Source organism: Chiloscyllium punctatum, chromosome 26, assembly GCF_047496795.1.
Source record: "Chiloscyllium punctatum isolate Juve2018m chromosome 26, sChiPun1.3, whole genome shotgun sequence".
In the NCBI taxonomy this organism is placed as follows: Eukaryota; Metazoa; Chordata; class Chondrichthyes; order Orectolobiformes; family Hemiscylliidae; genus Chiloscyllium; species Chiloscyllium punctatum.
Genome location: NC_092764.1, coordinates 71,118,195 through 71,138,129, shown reverse-complemented (window position 1 = coordinate 71,138,129; position 19,935 = coordinate 71,118,195). Strand labels below are relative to the sequence as shown.

At 44.6% G+C, this 19,935-nt stretch overlaps 1 protein-coding gene across 7 annotated transcripts in view; it reads left to right on the top strand.

Moving 5' to 3' along the window:
- Positions 1 to 19,935, top strand: part of st3gal2 (ST3 beta-galactoside alpha-2,3-sialyltransferase 2) — a 325,477-nt gene that overhangs the window by 129,407 nt on the left and 176,135 nt on the right. The window contains exon 1 of one of the 7 annotated variants that reach the window (XM_072547613.1): positions 14,866 to 14,963. The exons of the other annotated variants lie outside the window; for them this stretch is intronic. The gene's annotated coding sequence lies outside the window, so the exon portion shown is untranslated. Of the gene's footprint in view, positions 1 to 14,865; positions 14,964 to 19,935 lie in introns of those variants that run through there. 7 annotated transcript variants of the gene reach the window in all.

The window sequence follows — 19,935 nt, the reverse complement described above, 5'->3', positions numbered from 1 at the left end:
GGTGACACTGTATAACACTTTTCACTGTTTTTGTGACGAAATACATGTGACAATAATAAATAAAATCAAAAAATAAATCTAGAAATCCCTTCTCAAATCTTTCTGCTCCTCCACCAGTCTTTCCTTTAAATAAATAACCAAAAACATAAAATTGCTAGAGAAACTCAGCAGGTTCTGGCAGCGTCTGTGGAGAGAAAGCAGTTCATGTTTTGAGTCCAGTGACCCACTTCCTCTACATTGCTGCATGTCTTTGACCATTGATTGTTTACGTATTAAGCGTTGTCCTTTGCTTCTGTGCTAATTTTTGTCTGGTTGCACTTATTTGCTGTGCCTTGGGATAATTTTTCATGTTAAAAATGCCGTGTAAATCCAAGATGTGGTTTACAGTGAGGTTCCATAGAAGGACCACATACAGTCATAGAGATGTACAGCATGGAAATAGACCCTTCAGTCCAACCCGTCCATGCCGACCAGATATCCCAACCCAATCTAGTCCCACCTGCCAGCACGGGCCCATACCCCTCCAGACCCTTCCTGTTCATATACCCATCCAAATGCCTCTTAAATGTTGCAATTGTACCAGCCTCCACCACATCCTCTGGCAGCTCATTCCATACACGTACCACCCTCTGTGTGAAAAAGTTGCCCCTTAGGTCTCTTTTATATCTTTCCCCTCTCACCCTAAACCTATGCCCTCTAGTTCTGGACTCCCCCACCCCAGGGAAAAGACTTTGCCTATTTATCCTATCCATGCCCCTCATAATTTTGTAAACCTCTATAAGGTCACCCCTCAGCCTCCGACGCTCCAGGGAAAATGGCCCCAGCCTGTTCAGCCTCTCTCTGTAGCTCAGATCCTCTAACCCTGGCAACATCCTTGTAAATCTTTTCTGAGCCCTTTCAAGTTTCACAACATCTTTCCGATAGGAAGGAGACCAGAATTGCACGCAATATTCTAACAGTGGCCTAACCAATGTCCTGTACAGCCACAACATGACCTCCCAACCCCTGTACTCTATACTCTGATCAATAAAGGAAAGCATACCAAACACCATCCTATCTACCTGCGACTCCACTTTCAAGGAACTATGAACCTGCACTCCAAGGTCTCTTTGTTCAGCAACACTCCCTAGGACCTTACCATGAAGTGTATACGTCCTGCTAAGATTCCTTTTCCCAAAATGCAGCACCTCACATTTATCTGAATTAAACTCCAACTGCCACTTCTCAGCCCATTGGCCCATCTGGTCCAGATCCTGTTGTAATCTGAGGTAACCCTCTTCGCTGTCCAATACACCTCCAATTTTGGTGTCATCTGCAAACTTACTAACTGTACCTCTTATGCTCACATCCAAATCATTTATGTAAATGACAAAAAGTAGAGGGCCCAGCAGCAATCCTTGTGGTAGATAAGCAGTGGAATTTGTTTTGGGTGATGTTCATTGAGGAATATATTTTTGACATTTCTGCTGGAATGATTTTCAGCATAATCACTGCAGTAACCTAACCTCCCACAGTTCTATCCAGAGAATGGAGTAATTTTTTTTGTATTATTCCTGTCATAGCCTAGTTTTTTGGGATATGGAATAAATTTCCCTAAAATCCTGACACGCCAAAAGGTGATATTACATAATTTAATGAACATGTTTTACTGACTGAGTTTAGACTAGAATAAAATAGAATACCCTTTATTGTTATATATACTGAATGGGTATAGTGAAAAGTTTATACCTTGCCAATTACAGCACCGGGTTAGATACAAAAGTACCTAGGCCCTTCTTTAGTTAGAAGACTTGTTACAGAAATAAAACATCCAGCTTTACAGATAAGAGTTCAGTACAGCAGACCACATTGGCACTTAGCTTCCAATCCCCACCAGGTGCTGCCGACATGTCATGCCGGGAGGCCAGGTCGCCATGTCACACTGGGAGGCCGCTGTGTCATTCCAGGGGGTCACCAAGCCCAATGGGAGACCCCCCCCCCACAGAAGAGGCTGCTGTGCCATTCAAGGAGGTCACCATTGCCACATTGGCAGGTTGCCACACCATGCCAGGAGGCCACTGCGCCAGGCTGAGATTCATCAGCGGAGGATTGGCGATTGTCACTAACCGGATGCCATGGATCATTGTTTCTCGCCGGAGGTCGCCGTTGTCAAAGGCTGGGAGTCGAAGGGGAAATAAAAGGAGAACAAAGACACTAGGAGGAAGCATAAAAGAAGAGAAAGAAAAAAAGAAGAGTGGATGAGCATTAGCTGGAGTGTCCTACTCCTTTGCCATCTTTGCAGTTGCCAGCCATGTTACCCTGTACACCGAGTTTTTATTTTCCACAATAACTTTTGCTGTTGTACCTTACTTAATACCTTTTAGAAATCCAAGTATAGTACGGCTACAGCTTCCCTTTTCCACACCACGTGTTGCTCCTTCAAAGAACTCTGATAAATTGGTTTAATATGATTCCTCTTTCACAAAATCATGCTGACTATTCCTGATCAGCTAGAATTTTTCTAAGTGCTCAGCTATAACCTTCTTAACGATCAATTCTAGCACCTTTGCCAGCTAACTGGTCTGCAGATTTTTTGCCTCCCTCACACCTTGAAAAGAGGAGTTATACTTGCTACTTTCCAGGCCAATGGAACATTTTTGAGAGTAGGATATCACTCTTAGAGCAGGGTAAAAGATTGGCACTACCTCAAGGGCCTGTACTGTTCTGTACTGTTCTATTTTCTATGGTTCTAGAATCTAGGGAATTGTGGAGCAATAATGCCAGTCCACTGACAACTTAATTAGCAATCTCTTTTAAGACCCTCACTTGAAACCCATCTGCACCTGGAGACTTGTCACCTCACAGCTCCATCAGTTTACTTAGTACTAATTCCCTCAAGATTGCAATCTCTCCAAATCCCCTTTCCCTTCCATTCCTGATTTACAATTTTACTGGAATGTTTTATGTGTCCTCTATAATTAGACAGAAGCTAAGTATTTGTTCATTTCACCTGCCATTTCCTTATAAAATCAGAGAGATCCGAAATACAGAAAAGACTCTTTTGCCCATTGCATCTGCACTGGTCGGAAATGTCTATCTCTCTCTATTATAATCCCTTTTTCTACCACTTGGCCCATAGCCTTGCATGCTTTGGTATCACAAGTGTACATCTAAATGCTTCTGAAATGATAAGAGGATTTCTGCCTCCACCATCCTTGTATGCAGTGAGTTCCAGACTCCCACCATCCTCCAGTAAAAGTTTTTCCTTGTATCATAGATTAGATTAGATTAGATTACTTACAGTGTGGAAACAGGCCCTTCGGCCCATCAAGTCCACACCGCCCCGCCGAAGCGTAACCCACCCATACCCCTACATCTACATTTACCCCTTACCTAACACTATGGGCAATTTAGCATGGCCAATTCACCTGACCTGCACATCTTTGGACTGTGGGAGGAAACCGGAGCACCCGGAGGAAACCCACGCAGACAGTGCAAACTCCACACAGTCAGTCGCCTGAGGCGGGAATTGAACCCGGATCTCAGGCGCTGTGAGGCAGCAGTGCTAACCACTGTACCACCGTGCCGCCCACCTTTCTGGACATCCTGCCCGTTGCCTTCACTCTATGCCCCCTGCTCACTGATCCCTCCATGAAGAGGAAATGTTTCTTTATATCTACCCTATCTGTGTTCCTCATAATTTTATGCATCTTAATCATGTCCCCTCTCAATCTCCTCTGCTGTAAGGAAAACACCTCCACTCTGTCCAACCTCTCTTCATAACTGAAACTCTCCAGTCCAGACAACATGCTGGTAAATCTCCTCTGCACCCTCTCCAGTTCTATTACGTCCCTCCTATAATGTGGATTCCAAAACTGCAAACAATACTCTTGCTGTGACTTACCTACGTTTTATACAGTTCCAGCAAATCCTCTCTGCCCTTAAAATCTATGCCTCAGCTAACAAAAGGAAGTGAAGCAAACAACTACTTAACCATATTTGATCCCTTGCCCCTACTGTATGGTTTAAAACCCTCTCTACCTCCCGAGTTATGCAGTTTGCACAACAATGGCTCCAGCACAATTAAGCACAGACTAACCCAATGATAATAGCTCATTTTTCCCAGTACTAGTGCCAGTGGCCAAAACTGATTTGCTCATAAGAAAAGAGAGGATATTAGACATAGAAAATATGTGGAGGAGTAGGCCATTATGCCAAGGGGGAGAAAGTGAGGACTGCAGATGTTGGAGATCAGAGTCAAGAGTGGTGGTGCTGAAAAAGCACAGCCAGTCAGGCAGCATTCAAGGAGCAGGAGAATCGATGTTTTGAGCATAGGCTCTTCATCAGGAATGAGGCTTGTGGGCCGGGGGGGCTGAGAGATAAATGGGAGGGGGATGGGGCTGGGGGTGAAGGTAGATGAAGGTGATGGTGAAGGCAATAGGTCAGAGGGGAGGGTGGAGCAGATAGGTGGGAAGGAAAGTGGACAGGTCAAGAGGGCGGTGCCAAGTTGGGAAGTTGGATCTGGGATAAGGTGGGGATTGGGGAAATGAGGAAACTGGTGAAATCCACATTGATCTCGTGTGGCTGGAGGGTCCCGAGGTGGAAGATGAGGCATTCTTCTTCCAAGCATTGGGCGGTAAGGGTTTGGCGATGGAGGCGGCGCAGGACCTGCATGTCCTTGAGCGATTGGGAGGCGGAGTTAAAGTGTTCAGTCACGAGGCAGTGGAGTTGTTTTGTGTGTCCCAGAGATATTCCCTGAAGCATTCCGCGAGTAGGCGTCCTCTTTCCCCAATGTAGAGGAGACCACATCAGGAGCAATGGATACAGTAAATGACATGTGTGGAAGTGCAGGTAAATCTGTCAAATGTGGAAGGCTCCTTTGGGGCCTTGGATGGAGGTAAGGGGGGAGGTGTGGTACAGGTTATGCAGTTCTTGCGGTGGCAAGGGAAGCTGCTGGGAGGGGAGGGTGGGTTGGTGGAGGAGTGCGTGAACCTGACTAGAGTTGCAGAGAGAATGGTTTTTATGGAATGTGGATAGGGGTGGAAAGGGAAATATATCTCTGGTAGTGGGGTCCATTTGTAGGTGGCAGAAATGGCAGAGGATGATGCGATGTATCCGGAAATTGGTAGGGTGGAAGGTGAGGACTGAGGGAGTTCTGTCCTTGTTGCAGGTGGGCGGGTGGGGTTCGAGGGTGGAAGTGTGGAAAGTCGATGAGATGCTTTTAGTTTTTTAATAAAGCCTAAGCGTTTTATGGCAATAATGGGAGAGCAGCAATGAGACGTCCTGGATTCCTTTTGACATGAATTGTAGAATTCCTACAGTGTAAAAACAGGCCATTTGTCCCAGCAAGTACACAATGACCTTCTAAAGAGTAACCTACCCAGACCCATTCCCCTACCCTATTACTCCACATTTATTCTTGACTAATGCACACATCCCTGAATATGATAGGCAGTTTAGCATAACCATTTCATCTGACCTGCACATCTTTGGATTGTGGGAGTAAACCAGAACACTCGGAGGAAACCCACACAAACACGGGCAGAATGTGCAAACTCCACACAGTTGCCAGAGGCTGAAATTGAACCTGGGTACCTGGTGCTATGCGGCAGCAGTGCTAACCACTGAGCCACCATGCTGCCCCATATGAGCCAACTCTGACCTCTCCAGCCATTTTGAGGTCTGTAAATTAATATCAAAGAAGCAAATTTGTTCCCAATACCTCAGTATCTTTGCCGTAAAAATTGTTGTGCTTGAGACAGCACGTGGACTCAAAAGGAAGTCTGGCCCAGCACTCCAAGGACTACTACTGGGCATTAATTTTGTGTGCAGGATGGACAAAGTCCTGACCCTTTCCTTTTCAGGGTAAACAAGATCAGAAGTACTTACACAACTATGATGCATAGATAATTGGGCATGTCATCTAGAAGCATCAGGCCCTCTTTGTCAGGCTTAGAACTCTTGGGTCTGTTGAGTGACAAGCTAATTCTGGGTGCCATCTAATCCACTGGTTTGTCACTTGCTCAATACAATCTGTAGTATGCAAACCAGAGGAAGAGGGTTTAGTTTTTATGAGTTAGTTAATCTCAGACCAGCAGGTGAGTAAAACAAGTATTTTATATTCAGGATCCACAAAGGATCTTTTTATATTAAATATTTTGTGATAGCATTTACCAGAGCTGTAGCTCATTCTTTAAAAGCCAGGAGGGAAAAAAACAGCACATATTTTAATCCGTACAGAAATTGACCAGCTGTACTCATGAGCATTTTTTTTCTGTGCTGTGATTTCCCAGCCAATGTCAGTTCACTCCTAGCATCAACCACCTGCAGTTTAATGATCTCTGTAGAATGCAGAATTACAGCAGGGGTGAGACCCCTGAATAACACAGATGGTGATAAAGGCAGGTTTTCCAACTCAACTGACAAGACGTGGAATGTAAAAAGATTCACACTGAGCAGATGTGTTTGGGCTTGAGTGAAATTGACCCAAGTGAAGTGAGTGTGGAGGCAAAGACTTAATATGGAACATTTTTTTAAAATCTCCACGTGCTGTACCTGGTTACAGTCCGTGCATTTTTATTCATGTTCATTTGTCATACTTGCATCTTTTTAATAGTGAAGTCTGCAGCTATGCATATATTTATCACTTGTCAGCATTAGCATTGAAAGCTTAGGTGTATTTCTGACAATTTTATCACATCATTTGCTGCTTGAAACCAGCCAGACACACTGTTTTCCGACTGCCAGCTGTAAAGGGAGTGTCGTCTTTGTAACCTGATGAATTCATTGTTGGTAAAAATGCCTTTTTTCCATTCCCAATTTTTTACAAAGCTAAGAAACTAAAGTGTTCAGCACAAATGAAAATAAATACAATTTAAGTTATTGCTTGGTAGCACAGAATTTAATCATTGCTATAAGGAGATGGGAAGTCGAAGATTTTCATCATGCCCTATGATTGCAAGACAAAAGGCTTTAATTTTTCTTTTCCTTTTAGCGATGTTTAAATGCAGTGTTGTTTAATCCCTTCTGATTTTACTGCTTGTCACTTGTCGTGGCATTTTGAAGATTCCTCTTTAAGTCCACAAGGACATATGACATAGGAATGGAAGTAAGGCTATTCAGCCCATCGAGTCCACTCTGCCATTTAATCATGGCTGATGGGCATTTCAACTCGACTTACCTGCACTCTCGCCGTAGCCCTTAATTCCATGCGAGATCAAGAATTTATTCATCTCTGCCTTGAAGACATTTAACGTCCCGTCTTCCACTGTGCTCTGTGGCAATGAATTCCACACGCCCACTACTCTGTGGCTGAAGAAATATCTCCTCATTTCCGTTCTAAATTGACCCCCTCTAATTCTAAGCTGTGTCCACAGGTCCTAGTCTCCCCGCCTCTTGGAAGCAACTTCCCAGCATCCACGCTTATTAAGCCATGCATTATCTTGTAAGATTCTATTAGATCTCCCCTCAACCTTCTAAACTCTAATGAATATAATCCCAGGATTCATTGTACGTTAGGCCTACCATTCCAAGGATCATTTGTGTGAATCTCCGCTGGAAATGCTCCAGTGCCAGTATGTCCTTCCTGAGGTGTGGGGCACAAAATTGGACTCAGTATTCTAAAAGGGGCCTAACCAGAGCTTTATAAAGTCTCCGAAACACATTGTTGCTTTTACATTTCAACCCTCACTATATTCGCTTTCTTATTCACAGACTCAACCTGCAAGTTAACCTTTAGAGAATCCTGGACTAGCACTCCCAGATCCCTTTGTACTTTGGCTTCATGAATTTTCCCACCGTTTAGAAAATAGTCCATGCCTGTATTCTTTTTTCCAAAGTGCAAGACCTTGCATTTATCCACAAATTTCATCAGCCATTTCTTGGACCACTCACCTAAACTGTCTCAATCTTTCTGCAGCCTCCCCACTTCCTCGGAACTACCTGCCTGTCGACCTAAACTGCCCCCAATCCCTTCATCCACATCATTAATATATAAAGTGAACAGCTATTGTGGTTCTGTTCGCCGAGCTGGGAATTTGTGTTGCAGACGTTTCGTCCCCTGTCTAGGTGACATCCTCAGTGCTTGGGAGCCTCCTGTGCAGCGCTTCTGTGATGTTTCCTCTGGCATTTGTGGTGGTTTGTCTCTGCCGCTTCCGGTTATCAGTTCCAGCTGTCAGTTGCTGTGGTCGGTATGTTGGGTCCAGGTCGATGTGCTTATTGATAGGATCTGTGGATGAATGCCATGCCTCTAGGAATTCACTGGCTGTTCTCTGTTTGGCTTGTCCTATAATAGTAGTTTTATCCCAGTTGAACTCATGTTGCTTGTCATCTGAGTGTGTGGCTACTAAGGATAGCTGGTCGTGTTGTTTCGTGGCTAGTTGGTGTGGATGTCTGAGGATGTCACCTAGACAGGGGACGAAACGTCTGCAACACAAATTCCCAGCTCGGCGAACAGAACCACAACAACGAGCAACCAAGCTACAAGTCTTCTCCCAAACTTTGAACAGCTCATGCCCCAACACTGAACCCTGCAGGATACCACTTGTCACCAGCTGCCATTCCGAAAAAGAACCTTTTAACCCAATTCTGTGTCTTCTGTCAGACAGCCAATCCTCAATCCATGCCAGTAGCTCACCTTGAACATCATGGGCCCTCACATTACGCTGCAGCCTCTCATGAGGCCCTAAACTGGATTTCCCTGGTCTAACCTACTTGTTACCTCATCAAGGAATTCTAGCAGGTTTGTCAGGCATAACCTCCCTTTAATAAATCCATGCTGACTTGTTCTAATCCGACCCTGCACTTGCAAGAATTTAGAAATCTCATTCTTAACGGTGGATTCGAGAGTTTTACCAATAACCGAGGTTAGGCTAATCGGCCTGTAGTTTTCCATCTTTTATCTTGATTCTTTCTTGAACAAGGGGGTTACAACAGCGATTTTCCAATCATCTGAAACTTTCCCTAACTTTTAAAAGATCACAACCAGCACCTCTGCTATTTCCTCAGCCACCTCCCTCAGAACTCTTAAGATGTAGCCCATCGGGGCCAGGAGATTTATTAAACTTTAGACCTTTTAAGCTTTTGTGGCACTTTCTCTTTTGTAAATGCTACCATACTCAACTCTGCCCCTTGACTCTCCGTAATTGTTGGGACATTGCATCAGTCTTCACAATGGACGACATAAGTAAAGTGCTTAAAGTTTGTCAGCTATTTCGTTATCTCCCATCACTAGCCTTCCAGCATCACTTTGGAGCGGCCCAACACGCCTACCTTTGCCTCTCGTTTCTTTCTTATGTATTGACAGAAATTTTTTACTGTCATTTCTAATATTACTGGCTAGCCTATCTTCATATTTGGTCCTCTTCTTCCATATTTCTCTCTTTATTATCCTCTGTTTTTGTATACTTCCGAATCTTCTCATTTAGTGCTCTTAGCCACTTTCTAGGCTCTCTGTCTGTCTATAATACATTTCCTGACTTACTTTGTCAGCTATGGCTGTCTAATCACTCCCTGGATAATCGTTCTTTTCTTTGGGGTGAACCTCCGTACTGTGTCCTCAATTACATCCAGAAACTTCTGCCAGAAAGTCCTGGGGATTCCAAGAGCAGCCTACGGTGAGATCCACATTACAGCAGGGATGTGATAGCACTGGAGAGGTTGGAGAAGAGATTTCCCGGGATGTTGCCTGGGCTGGTGATTTTCAGTTTGAAAAGTGATTGAGCAGACTGAGGATGTGTTCCTTAGAACAGAGGAGATTGAGGGGACATGATTGAGATGTATAAAAGTATGCGAGGCATAACAAGGTAAATAGAAGAAACTTTCCTGCTTAATGGAAGGATGGATGATTGGAGGCATAGATTTAAAGTGAGGAGCATAAAATTTAGAGGAAATGCAAGGAAAAACATTTCTACCCGGAGCGTGGTGGGAATCTGGAACTCACTGTCTGTAAGGGTGGGAGAGGCAGAAACGCTCATAATATTAAAGTATTTAGATGTGCACTTGTGTACCAAGGCATACAAGTGGTGGAAAATGGGATTAGAATAGTGAGGTGATTGTTTTTGACAGGTGTGGACATGATGATCCAAAAGGCCTCCTCCTGTGCTTGTAGACTCATAGATTCAAGCATGCAGTGTAGGAAAGACCCTTCGGCCCATCGAGCCTGAACTCTCAAAACTACCACTAAAAGCACACTTGTCCCATATCATTGATAGTTATGATATTTGAAGTCCTCATCTAAATATCTTCTAAAGATTGTAGGGTTTCCAGCCTCCACTACTTTCCCAGGCAGTATATTCCAGATTCCCAACAGCCATTGAGTGAAAAGGTTTTAAGCCAAATCCGTTCTGAATCTCCTGCCCCTTAGCCTAAAGCTATGCCCCCTCATGATTGACCCCTCAACCAAGAGGAACAGCTGCTCTCTAGAATTGAATTTAGACTTCGAATTTAGACTTCCGTGATCCTGACATGTCAATTTCTCCTTGCTGTCAAACTTCACTCCTTTATAATTCCAACCTTTGTTAACCGATAGTTCTTTAGGAAATGAATTCTGGTACTTTGTGTGACTCTTAGTCACCTTTCAACCATAACGGGGATGATGGCGAAAGTGGAATCTGTCCTCCAAGTAAATTCATGCACATACATTGAAAGGGTCAAAGGGAAGTATTTTATGACTTAGCATTGAGGCAAATTTTCACACTATAGCAGCTGTACTAAGGGAGACCAGCTAAACAGCATGACCTGCCAATTTTTCTTTGGACTGTTTGGCTGAATAAACTCTCAAAAGGGAAGAACACAATAGTATTTTATTCATCGCAGTTTTCAGGCATGGTCATGTAAAAGGGTGATATTCTTGTAGGAGAAAGTGAGGACTGCAGATGCTGGAGATCAGAGCTGAAAATGTGTTGCTGGAAAAGCGCAGCAGGTCAGGCAGCATCCAAGAAGCAGGTGAATCGTCGTTTCGGGCATGAGCCCTTCTTCAGGAATGAGGAAAGTGTGCCAAGCAGGCTAAGCTAAAAGGTAGGGAGGAGGGACTTGGGGGAGGAGCGTTAGGAATGCGATCGGTGGAAGGAGGTCAAAGTGAGGGTGATAGGCCGGAGAGGGGGTGGGGGCGGACCCACCTAACTATTCTAATCCCTTTTCAAGCACTTGGCCCATTGCCTTGTATGCCTTGGCATTGCAAGTGCATATCTGAATAATTCATTGTATCAGAGAATCCCTACCATGTGGAAGATGGCCATTCAGCCCATCAGGTTCAAACCAGCCTTCCAAAGAGCATCCCGTCCACAGCCACTTCCCCCTAACCTATCCCTGTAACCCTAGATTTCCCGTGGCTAATCCATCTAACCTGCACACCCCTGGACCCTATGGGAAATTTAATGTGGCCAGTCCACCTAACCGGAGGACTGCAGGAGGAAAGCCCTCGGAGTGAGCAAGGGACGATGTTCCACACAAGTGCGAGAGGGTAGTGCATGAGCCTTAGTGGGAGGTGGGTGCAGCAGCAGAGAGAGAGTGGGTGTGAGGTAGCAGTGCGAACTTAACCTGGCAGAGCAGAGAAGGGCGCTAACCTTTTGATCTTTGCTATGGGCATTCCTCCAGATGTTTGACAGCATACTGACCCAGGTGATACTCTTAGACCAGGCTGACAGGGTCTGATGTCTCTAGTCCTGGGCGAAGAGGACAGCCTTCTCTGAACTAGCCCATCCAGCAGGACCTGGTGTCACTGCCCACAAAGTGGGGCACTAATTTCCTTTTCTCTGCCAAGTCTGGGTCAAATGGCATGCACAAACTGGGGTCATCTGACATGTCAGCAGTGGGTGAGCGTGCACAAAGGTCTTTTATTGATTTCACCAGCGCCAGGCGTGACAGTCTATTTTGGAACATCTCTGCTGTGCTGGGTTTTGTTTTTGGTTACGGCAAGTGGCAGAATCGAACTAGTGTGATATGCAGGAGGCACCACAGAAAAGAGTAGTCAGTAGTTAATGAAGTGAATGTCGTCTGGGATGATAACGTGAGAAACCTATTATACCTCATGGAGAGAAACAAGGCAAAAATGGCTCTCAGCCAAAATATCATTAGATTCAGTCCATATTGCCTATTCTGTTTTGCAATGCTTTTTTATCTTGCAGCAGAACAACAATGTTTCCATTATGCCTCAGATAATAAAACATTCTGTTTTGACTCATGAGTTGGAATGTTTAGTTTAGGGCATGAGTTAGGTTCAACGGTAGATTTACATTTGAACAACTGGTTTAGGGGCAGCAGTAGGCTATTCAGATCCTTGACCTTGCTCTGCTATTCAATAAGATAATGGCTGATCTGATTCCTCCACACTCCTCAACACCATTTCATCCCTTGCCTTGAAAAACATTCAAGGACTCATTTCATTTGTCTTCCTAATAACTCTTACTTGCATACTAACTTCTTGTGATTCATATACCAGGACACCCAGCTTCCTCAGTCCTTCAGTTTTACAATCTCTCTATTTTAAAAAAAATGTTTTTCTTATTCTTCCTGCCAAACTGAAGGGCCTATTTCCATGCTGTCTATCTCTATGACTCAGTGACTCTATAAATGGACAAGTTCACATTTTTCCACAGCTGCCATATTTTTGCCCACTCAATTAGAACGTCTGCAAAGGGAAGTAAGTAGGTTATTGTTCTCTACTTACATTATATTCTTTGCATTTGGTTCTTTAATGAAGTAATTAATATAAATTGTCAAGAGGTAGGGCCCAGTATTGATTTCTGTGGCATTCTACTTGTTGCATCTTGCCAACATTAAAATGATCCATTTGTGTCTGCTTTTGTTTCACCTTAGCAAGCTAATCTTATCTCTATGCTATTATGTTACACCCAATATTGTAAGCATATTTTGTTGGGTTAGCTCTGATGACACCTCGTCAAAGACGTTGTGATAACCTAAATTCGGATTCACAGATTCCCCTCTATTCACTGTGTGCTACTTCCTCAAAGAGTCTCAATCAGTTTGTCAAACATGTTTCCCTTTTATACAATAATGTTGTGTGAAGCCTCAGTTTGAGTTGTGGATTTTAACAATACTGTCCTCTTCTAGGTTGATCACCTAGTTATTTCTATATCTGATTACAGAAGAACAGATTGGGAAAGAAAATGTATCTTTTGTAATCTTAGATATAGAAATGTGATTGTAAAATTTCTCCATGGAAAACGTACCTGAAAAAGACTTTAAACTGTTTGTTGACATTTTTACCACATAGTCATGGAATTGTACAGCACAGAAACAACTCTTCTGTCCAACTCGTCCATGCGACCACATATCGTAAATTAATCTAGTCCCAACATGCCAACAGTTGGCCCATATCACTCTAAACGCTTACATTTCATGTACCCATCCAGAAATGTAATTGTAACGGCCTCCACCACCTCTTGGCAGCTCATTCCTTACGATTTAAGCAAAACTGTGTGTTTAACAGACTTCAATAGATTTAAACTTGTTGTTTTAAAGAAAGAACAGAGTTAGTTTTACTGTCTGCATTTTGTAGTGCATTCTTTTCCAATCTCCCATTCATTTATGAATAGAAGAAAAACTTGAATCTTCACAAAAGATAAACCCATAACAAGGACACAAATAATGACATTGAATTGAGTCCCACATGGGAGATGAGTTTGCTCAGTTGACTAGATGGTTGGTTTGAGATGCAAACTGACATGGATTCAGTCCCCTTCTCGGCTGAAGTTACCATGAACGTCCCACCATCTTGACCTTGCCCCTAACCTCAGGTTAAACTCTGCCTTTCTGTCTGTCTGTCTGTCTGTCTCTCTCTCTCTCTCTCTGTCTCTCTCTCTCTCTCTCTCTCTCTCTGTGTCTCTCTCTCTGTTTCTCTCAGATGAGACAGCAGCCCTGTGGTCTTCTCAGACTATGGGGGCTTTACCTTCACTAGTATCAGTGGGAGTTACACACAAAGTATTTTCATGTCGAGGTAACCTCTGACTGCAATTCCAAAACACTGTATGAAAGGACAGTTTTCAGTAAATCAATATTTATAACATGTATTGGGCCAATGAAGAGAAAATGTCAAATGAAGCAGCAGATTAAGATTGCTGACTGTATGAGGAGGATAGAGTTGAGAGTGTGGTGCTGGAAAAGCACAGCAGGTCAGGCAGCATCCAAGAAGCAGGAGAATCAACATTCTGGGCAAAGCCCTTCATCAGGATCAGTCCTTTTCCTGCTCTTTGGATGCTGTCTGACCTGCTGTGCTTTTCCAGCACCACACTCTCAACTCTGATCTCCAGCATCTGCAGTCTTCACTTTCTCTGTATGAGGAGGATATGTGACTGTCTGTCTGTGAGATTTTGCAAGTGGATTTTAAAAATCTGCATTTGGCAGATCACAGCCCGCCTCACCTCTGACCCCGAGGTATTAATATGAACATCTATTTTTAGTCTTTTACCTTGGTTCGCTGAATGATTTGTTATAGTAATTATGGGAAACCAGTAGATACCCAGAGGAATTTCAGGACCGTGGAATGCTAAATTGGGGTGAAGAAAGGGAGAATTCAGGAGAATACAATTTCCTGAACCGGCTACAACCTTACCTTCCGTCCCTTCGTCCAAGACATTTATGTAGTTAGTAAACAGTTGAGGTCCCAGCACCAATCCTTGTGGCACACCATTTATTGCATCTTGCCAACCTGAAAAAGACCCATTTATGCCTTCTCTCTGTTTCCTGTTGTTCAGCTAAGCTTTCCAGGAGACTGTGCTACCCCCTACAAAAGTCATCCCTCAACCTCCTACACTCCAGTGAAAAAAGTCCCAGTCTATTTTTATAACCCAACCCCACCATCCCAGCAACATCCTAGTAAATATTTTCTGAACCCTCTCCAGCTTAATAATATCCTTCCTATAACAGGGTGACCAGAACTGGACACAGTACTCCAGAAGCGACCTCCCGTACAACTTCAACCTGTCATCCCAACTACTATAACTCAAAATGTCTGAGATATGGAGGTAAGCGTGCTAAATGCCTCCTGAACCACCCTGTCCACCTAGAATTGTCTTTAGAATCATAGAATCTCTACAGTGTGGAGGCAGAAAGTGAGGACTGCAGATGCTGGAGATCAGAGCTGAAAAATGTGTTGCTGGAAAAGTGCAGCAGGTCAGGCAGCACCAAAGGAGCAGGAGAATCGATGTTTTGGGCATAAGCCCTTCTTCAGGAATGCGGAGGGTGTGTCAAGCAGGCTAAGATAAAAGGTAGAGAGGAGGGACTTGGGGGAGGAGCGTTAGGAATGCGATCGGTGGAAGGAGGTCAAAGTGAGGGTGATAGGCCGGAGAGGGGGTGGGGGCGGAGAGGTCAAGAAGAAGATTGCAGGTCAAGAAGGCGGTGCTGAGTCCGAGGGTTGGGACTGAGGTAAGGTGGAGGAGGGGAAATGAGAAAGCTGGAGAAATCTGCATTCATCCCTTATGGTTGGAGGGTTCCTAGGTGGAAGATGAGGTACTCTTCCTCCAGGCGTCATGCTGCCATGGTCTGGCGATGGAGGAGGCCAAGGACCTGTATGTCCTAGGCGGAGTGGGAGGGGGGAGTTAAAGTGTTCAGCCACAGGGTAGTTGGGTTGGTTGGTCCGGGCGTCCCAGAGGTGTTCTCTGAAACGTTCCGCAAGTAGGCGGCCTGTCTCCTCAATGTATAGGAGGACACATCAGGGCAATGCCTGCCTCTTCGTAGGATATGTGGAACAGTCCATCTTCTGCAGCTACACTGGTACCATCCCCCACCTTTTCCTCCGCTACATCGATGACTGTATTGGCGCTACCTCGTGCTCCCCAAGAGGAGGTTGAACAGTTCATCCACTTTACTAACACCTTCCACCCCGACCTCAAATTTACCTGGACCGTCTCAGACACCTCCCTCCCCTTCCTAGACCTCTCCATTTCTATCTCGGACGACCGACTCAACACGAACGTTTATTATAAACTGACTGACTCCCAAAGCTACCTAGATTACACCTCCTCCCACCCTGCCCCCTGTAAAAATGCCATCCCATATTACCAATTCCTTCGCCTCCATCACATCTGCGGACCAGGAGGACCAATTCCAATACCGAACAACCCAGATGGCCTCCTTCTTCAAAGACTGCAATTTCCCCTCAGGCGTGTTGACGATGCTCTCCACCGCATCTCCTCCACTTCCCGCTCCTCCGCCCTTAAACCCCGCCCCTCCAATTGCCACCAGGACAGAACCCCACTGGTCCTCACCTACCACCCCACCAACCTCCAGATACATCGTATCATCCTCTGTCATTTCCGCCACCTCCAAACAGTCCCCACCACCAAGGATATATTTCCCTCCCCTCTCCTATCAGCGTTCCGGAAAGACCACTCCCTCCGTGACTCCCTCGTTAGATCCACACCCCCCACCAACCCTACCTCTACTCCCGGTACCTTCCCCTGAAACCGCAAGAAATGCAAAACTTGTGCCCACACCTCCCCCCCCACTTCCCTCCAAGGCCCCAAGGGATCCTTCCATATCCATCACAAATTCACCTGCACCTCCACACACATCATTTACTGTATCCGCTGCACCCGATGTGGCCTCCTATACATTGGGGAGACAGGCTGCCTAATGGCGGAACATTTCAGAGAACACCTCTGGAACACCCACACAAACCAACCCAACCGCCTCGTGGCTGAACACTTTAACTCCCCCTCCCACTCCGCAAAGGGCATGCAGGTCTTTGGCCTCCTCCATCGCCAGACCATGGCAACACGACACCTGGAGGAACCCTCCAACCACAAGGGATGAATGCAGATTTCTCCAGCTTTCTCATTTCCCCTCCCCCCACCTTAGCTCAGTCCCAACCCTCGGACTCAGCACCGCCTTCTTGACCTGCAATCTTCTTCCCGACCTCTCACCTTAACTTCCTTCCACCTATCGGCAATCCCAACGCCCCTCCCTCAAGTCCCTCCTCCCTACCTTTTATCTTAGCCTGCTTGGCAGACCCTCCACATTCCTGAAAAAGGGCTTATGCCCGAAACGTCGATTCTCCTGCTCCTTTGATGCTGCCTGACCAGTGTGGAAGCAGGCCATATGGCCCATCGAGACCACACCAATCCTGCGAAGAGCATCCCACCCCATCCCTGTAACCCTGTATTTCCCATAGATAATTCATCTAGCCTATGGGTTTTGGTTAAGGTTAGGGCAATATAGCCTGGCCAATCTACCTAACCTGCACATCTTTGGACTGGGAGAAAACTAGACTACCTGCAACACACTGGGAGAATTTGCAAATTTGCAGACAGTCGCCTGAGGGTGGAATCGAACCCAGGTCCCTAATGCAGTGAGGCAGCAGTACTAACCACTGAGCCACCCTGTGCTGCCCATATTGTGATGCAAATTTGGGTCTCTCTGTTCTACAGAACTGCTCAGGGCCATTAATATATGCGTCTTGTGCTTGGTTGTTTTACCAAAACACAATACCTCGCATTTATCCAAATTTAACTCCATTTGCCACTCCTCAACCCATTGACCCAATTAATCAAGACATCTTTATAATTTTAGGTCACCTTCTTCACTGTCCACTATACTACCAATTTTGGTGTCATCTGCAAAGTTACTAACCATACCTCCTCTATTCTTCTCCAAATAGTTTAATATGAATGGTAAACAAAAGTGGACCCAGTATCGATCCCTATGGAAAACCCCTAGTTACAAGTCTACAGTCTCCTAACATCAAACCAATTTTCTTTTTATGCAATTGGCAAGCTCACCATGAATTCCATGTAACCCAACCTTACAAATTAGTCTACCATGTGGAAACTTATCAAAGGCTTTACTAAAGTCCAAGTAAACAACACCTACCACTCTACTCTCAGAAATATTTTGGTTACATCCTCAAAAGTCTCAATCAAATTTGAGATGTGATTTCCCTCGCACAAAACCGTGCTGACTATCCCTAATCATTTCTTGCCTCTCCAAATGCGTGTAGATCCTATCTTTCAGAATCACCTCCAACAACTTACCCACCACCGATATCAGATCTACAGTGTCAGCCCGCAGCTGCAACAGTTTACTCCTCCCACTTTTGTGGTGACTGTTGAGTTTTTTGATTTCCTCCCTTCTCTTCGTTACCCATTTTTAAAATTGCTTACAAGATGTTGCTTGTATCTTCTATGGTGATGACTGATGCAAAATATCTTTCAATTAATCTTCTATTCCCTTGTTTTGCATTCTTCATTCTCCAGTCTCATTTTCTACAGGACTAACACTTAGTTCGCACTTTTTTTTCCAAAGATTAGTAGAAACACTTTATCATTAACCCTATCTATTCCCCTCATGATTTTATAAACTTCTATATGCTACTCAGGGTACTTTTTGGTAGGGGAGTTCCAGGATTTTACAACAGTTCCATGTCAGGATGGTCTTGCCTTGACGGGCCTTTGAGCTGGTGGTGTTCCCATGTGTCTGCTGCCCTTGTCCTTCGAGATTGTACAGTTTGTAGATTTGCAAAGTGCATAAAGAGGTTGCTGTAGTGCAACTTGCATATGGTAAGAACTACTACTACTGTGCACGCCGGTGAAGGGGGTAATGTGACGAGATATGCCTTTTAAGAGGGATTTGATCTGTCTGGTTTCTCTTCAAATCAGGTGTTGTAAACCTGGTGCTGAGGTGTCTACTCCATACCCTGCAGTGTAACTAGCTTTGTTTCTAAAAATAAAGGTAAAAGAAGCATGAGTGGGTGGAGTCAAGCTCACACAAACCTAGAGTTTTTCAGGTTTTGCTTACAGTTCGTGAAGTTAGGATTTTGGAAGAAGTTATAGCTCTCCCTCTGTAAAAGCTTATGTTCTCTCCTTATTGCTAGGTTTGAGTTTTTGAGATTTTCTTTCTATTATTTGCCTCTGCCACAGGTGTTTATGGTACGCTGCTATATTGGAACAGCTTTTGAGCATTTTGATAGTTACAGAGCTGAGCCAGTTCTTTTCATTTTGGTCTGTATTTTAACTGTAACATAAGAATGAAGTGTGTTTTGCCTAAAGCCTCATACTTGAACCAATTGAATCGCATCTGGAACAACTTGCCTTCGGGTCGAGGCTATCTTCTTGACATACTTTGAGGGGGTTTGGTCGAGTCTGTCTCAGTAAATACTGTTTTTATGGACAACGGTAGTACAAAAGTATTGTATTATTTCTTCAGTAAGAAACACTTGGCAATGCCTCAGGAAAGCTTTGAACTTGTTTCCTTCAAGTTTTTTGTGCTCTGTTGAATCATGAATAATTTGAAGTGTAATGTTGCAATTCAGGTGAAAAGAAAGGAGTGGGCTTGCAATTATATCATAGGTCGCACATTCTTGCTGCTGACCCTTTTATTTTGTAAACAGACGTGACAGAAATTTGGACATTTAAAGGCGAATGACAGAATGAGTAAATAATCTCTTTAGTTTTGATTGAATGTGTGTGTTGCTTAGGACATAAAGTGATCTCCCCATCACTCAGGTTCTTCCAATCAAGGTGGCAGCAGCGAAAGCAGTGGGGCTTGTCTGCTCCATCCGCTCTTCCTATTTTTTTGTTTTTTACCTTTTCCTACTTCTTGCGGATGGCATTGAAGAGATGTCCAGCACATTGGAGGCAAGTTTGTTTTCCTGGCAGCAGTGGCAGAGGGAGGTGAGTTGGGGCCGAGTGCCCGGTGAGAGATCTGGCAGCATCAGCTGTGGCTGCTTCAGTGTGGTGGGCCTAGTTCAGGACCTGGCAGTTTCTGCTTGCATGGATCCATAGTGATGGTACCGGTGGAGGCAAGATGCTGCCAAAGAATGGCGAAACAGTTTCCAGTGGCAGTAGCGCAGCAAAGGGACACTAGGCTGGTTGACCACTTCGTGCTGATATTGGACTCCACATCAGGCCTGGGTGCAGGCCCTTGGCTAAGGCACTTAATAAGAAAAGGACTGTAATATTGAACTTCTAACTTTATTTCTTATTTTTTAAACCTTTATAT